The following is a 4,619-nucleotide window of genomic DNA, read 5'->3' on the forward strand; positions in this document are numbered from 1 at the left end:
TTTTTTTTTTGGTTGGTTTTTTTTTTTTTTTTTTTTTTTCGCCTTTGAGCTCCCAAATACAATCCTCTTCAACCCAAGGCTAGGCTCAGACTGCTCCGCTACCCCTTCCTCCCTTTCCTTCTCTACACCGCCTCATAATAATTGATATTCATGACTATTAATATTACACGACTACTTTAAAGGGAGAATGCAGGACCAAATGGAGCGTGAAGCTGGCAGCCAGCTCGAGAGCTCCCCTACTATTGTAAATGACGTTCATTCAGTGGAGAATTACTAGATGTAATCAGACGAGGGGGGCTGGCAGAGGCAGAGTTTGGGGAGAGGGAGAGGGGGGAAAAAGTTTAGCGAGGAAGAGGCAGAACTTCAATTAACTCGAACGGAGGAAGATGCGGAAAGTAGACACTGCTGAGCTGAAGCAAGGAAGTGAGATGAAGCAACGCTAGAGGCTCAGAAGAAGAAAAAGAAGAAGGAGAAGAAGGAGAAGAAGAAGAAGAAAAAGAAGAAGAAGAAGAAAAAGAAGAAGAAGAAGAAGAAGAAGAAGGAGGAAAAGGAGAAGAAAACATATTTCCTTTTTGTTTTAATATATATTTAATTATACATTCCTAATACGAGGAATTGATTGCCTTTGGTGCTTTTGTTCTTGCAGTTTGTTGTTGGGGTTTTTAAGCAAATCATGAAGAAAAAAGAGGCTTTTCTAATTTTTTTTTTTTTTTTTGGTAATTTTTAAAAGAATGGAAGAAGAAACGTGCAGTCACTGTAATATATGTCTGTTTACAGCGAAGATTAAGCCTTTCTGGTGCGTGTTACAGAGCTTATTTATTCTCAATACCCAAATAAATACTTGAATCTGCGTTAAGTTGGGCTCCACTTCTTTTTTTTTTTTCTGAATCCTGTTTCTACTGCCCGATATGAAAAAAAAAAAAAATATATATATATATACGTACATAGATCTCACGATTTCCACCCAAATGTGAAATGCATGGAGAGAATTTTAAAGGATAGTAAATTTATAGTTTTGAGGCAAAGCCAGGGGCGATATAAAACCTTTTTGATGTTGCAGGAACCCGTTCAACTGGACTGTCTGCCATTTCTGTTAAAGTTCAACTTACGTTCCTTCCTAAATAGACTCACACTTCCCAGAGCTGCCCCCCCGCACACACACACACACACACACTTTTGTTTTAAGAACAGATTCAGTTTAAGTGGCTGACGCCTCTACCATCGTGTTGTTAATTATAAATCGGAAAGAAGAGACCGAAATATTTTTTAACATAAATCTAGAGAGTTTCAGCTCTTTAAAAAAAGACAGCAATTTTTTCCCCTTTTTTTTTTTTTTTTTTTTTTTTTCCTTTTTTTTTTTTTCTGGTAAGGCTACACGTTGCAAAATGCCCTGGAGAGCATCCCCAAGTTAGGATATACCCTGCCCGCAGCCAAATCCCACCCAACCGCTCCCCCAACTCTTCTCTCCCACGGCAATCTACAAACGCGGGTGTCCGTAAATCCACAGAGCCTTAAACCCCCCCCCATCAAAAGCAGGGTGGAAAAAAAGCCCTCATCCCCGACCTCGGCAAGCAGGGAGGGGAGATGTTTTGTCGCCTGCTGCTGCGGGCAGAGACAATGGCCGGGCTGCGCCTGGAGATGGGGAGGGAAAGGCAGCGAGGGCTCAGCGGGCTGGGGACACGCGGGGACACAAACACACACACAGGCACACACACACACGCACACGTGTGTGCTCATTCTCTGCTCCTTCTGCAGATGCCGGCTTTTGCCAATGATAATTAGCTTGACGGCAGCTTTTGGGAGTGGAGACATTTCTCCCGTGCGGCCGGCGGGTCCCCACCCCGCTTCCCTCCATCCCGTTCTTTCTCCGGCCGGGAGCAGCCGGAGCTGTACCTTGCCTGGGTCTCTTTCTGCGCTTTTCCCGGGAGTTTCCCCTCTGTAAGTGCCAAGGCGCTCCCGGAGGGGAGGGCTGCGGGCGGCGCGGCGGGGCTGGGGCTGGGGCGGCCCCGACGGCGCTTCCCCGGCGGGCTCCGGCCGCTTCCCGATCCCCAGCCCCTGTCCGGCTCCTGCCCGTCCCCGTCCCAGTACACATCCACTGCCCGATCCCCGGTCCCTGCCCAGCAGCCAGCCCCTCGCTCGGTATCCTCTCTCTCCTCTCAGCCCCTACCCAGCCCCTGCCCTGTCCTTGCCCGGTGCCCGGTGGCTGCCCGGTCCCACCCCGGCTCCTGTCCGGTTCCCAGTCCCTGTCCGGTCCCCGGTCCCTGCTTAGCGCCCAGTCCTTTTCCGGCCCCTGTTCAGTCCCCGGTCCTTGCCCTGTCGCTGCTCCCGGCTCGATCCCCAGCCCCTCCCCAGCCCCTGCTCGGTCCCTGCTCAGCACCCAGTCCATCCCCGGTCCCTGTCCTGTCCCCGGTCCCTTCCTTGTCCCCGGCCCCTTCCCGGTCCCCGGTCCCTGCCCGGCTGCCTGCCCACGGAGCAGCTCCCGCGCTGGAGGTGGCAGATTGCGCCCTTCTGAAAATCTCCCCCCATGATCGCCGTGCAAACGCCTCCCACTCAATTAAAAAATACAAACAACAGAAAAAAAATAAAATACGATTTTGTGGAGCACCATTCCTCACTCATCTTTTTCTTTCTTTTTTTTTTTTTTTTTTTTTTTTTTTTTTTCCCCCGTTTCTGAGCAAATCCCGCACGCTGGTTTAACTTACAAGGAACACATTCGCGGAGCCCTTTTGGGAAAGATCCGGCTCAGGGAACCATACAAAATTAAGAAAGGTTTCGCAGTATTTGAGCTGTGATTTTTTTTTTCTCCCCCCTTGGTTTGCTTTTTGACCTCGAAAATAAGGTCTGGATAAAGCTCACAACTTTTCGTGCCCGCGGACTACGCGGAGCTGCCCTCGACTGTATCGGTTCGGGTGTGTGAACTCACACACGCACAAGAATGTATGTGCCGCTTAATTAATGCCAGTATATGTACACATGCACATCTTGTCTACTGGTGTAGAGGTATAAAAAGTCGTAAAAGACGTATCCGATTGTTAAAACAAGAAAAAAAAAATCCATATTCAGGTTGAGCTGAGCTTGGAATTGCAAAATAAAAAATAAAAGAAAGAAATGCATCCAGTCCCTGAATACCGGATTGTGTTTCTCTTCTATTTTCTCTATTTTCTTTAAATTTTCCTCAACATTTGTCCATATTTAATCGAATTATATCTAATTGGAGGTCTAAACAATCAAACTCTTGCCTTTAAGTTGCCTCATTCCAATCCCCAGATCATTTCTTTGATGTTTTAAATCGCATCAAACAGCTTTTCCTTAAAAAAAAAAAAGTTTAGGACTTGGCATGCTGAATACAAATATGCAAATAAATAAGCATTTAAGCATTTACTATCAGTTTCCCGTCTCTATATTGGTGTGTGCTGGTGTATGTCTCTATTTCTGCCTGGATGTATATGTAGAACTATATAAGTATTATATAGCCATGCCTGTATCTATATGCTAGATGTATATTTAAATATACATATACTCTCTTACTCATATGCATATTATATACTCACCTCATAGATATCTTCATACTTGACATTTTCAACCAGTTTCCAGAGCATGATGGCAGGCTGTTCTCTAGGAGGTGAGTGCATTCATGTGAAGAGCAGATGTCTGGATTCTCAGTACTTCTCTGTCTGTAATGATCCATCTATAATTGGAAATGGGGGACAGACACCAAATCCGACGTTCCTCTTCCATCGCAACTTATATCTGTTGTCTGAAACAATAGGCTGCAGAAGCCTACCTCAATCGGATAGTAAAAAACATTATCTGTTACATAGTTACATATAGCTACAGACATATATGTGACTAGATATAGACATATACACACATATACAGACTTATATGCAGGCATACAAAATATATACATACACGCAGCTGCACGTACACAGATTTATACATACAGGCACCTATACACACATATAGCTCCGAACAGGCAACTTTTTCCCATGTATAGACATATTAGTTGCCACATTTATATATGTAAATTAAATATATTCTTCCACATGTAGGTACATGGAGACTACATGTTACATATGCACATGTGCATGCAAACCTGGTCAATTTATATAGGAGTGCATTTAAATGCATATTTGTGAATCTAGTTATACATTTACACATACATATGTTGATACAGAGGGATTAAATATGCGTATTATGCAGTGCATATATCTGTTATTTTAGTAGATGGATGGATGGATGGATGCATGGATAGATAGATAGATAGATAGATGGATGAAATGAAATGACTATTTTTTCCATCCCCCTATGAAAAAATAAAGGATAAGTTGTCTCTGCACTAAGTGATTCATCATTTACAACGAGATATGATGCTTTTCCCCACATGCAATATGCTTTTATTTACATGTCCAGAATTATCCGCTCATATGCAGTTAAACACCAAAACAGCGTCTCATCAAAGCACATTCAAGCAAATCTAAAAGGAGTAAATTTAGATCAGTGATTTCCACTAGAAAGCCCTAGACTTCAGGCTTGGACTGTATATTTTATAACTTAGAAATACTTTATATGTGGAAAAAATAAAGGGAAAAAAAAAAAAAAAAGGAGTTTAGCAAACC

At 43.8% G+C, this 4,619-nt stretch overlaps 1 long non-coding RNA gene across 1 annotated transcript in view; it reads right to left on the reverse strand.

The window, feature by feature from the left end:
* The window catches only part of LOC121672410, a 5,162-nt gene extending 769 nt beyond the window's left edge, over positions 1-4,393 (reverse strand). Inside the window, exon 1 of the long non-coding RNA XR_006018877.1 lies at positions 3,552-4,393. This is a non-coding gene — a long non-coding RNA (uncharacterized LOC121672410). The remainder of the gene's footprint in view (positions 1-3,551) is intronic.
* Positions 4,394-4,619: the final 226 nt, after the last annotated feature.

The sequence above is a fragment of the Corvus kubaryi genome, unplaced genomic scaffold (genome assembly GCF_017639235.1).
Source record: "Corvus kubaryi isolate FWS band 111438036 unplaced genomic scaffold, C.kubaryi_AGA036_p1.0 61957, whole genome shotgun sequence".
In the NCBI taxonomy this organism is placed as follows: Eukaryota; Metazoa; Chordata; class Aves; order Passeriformes; family Corvidae; genus Corvus; species Corvus kubaryi.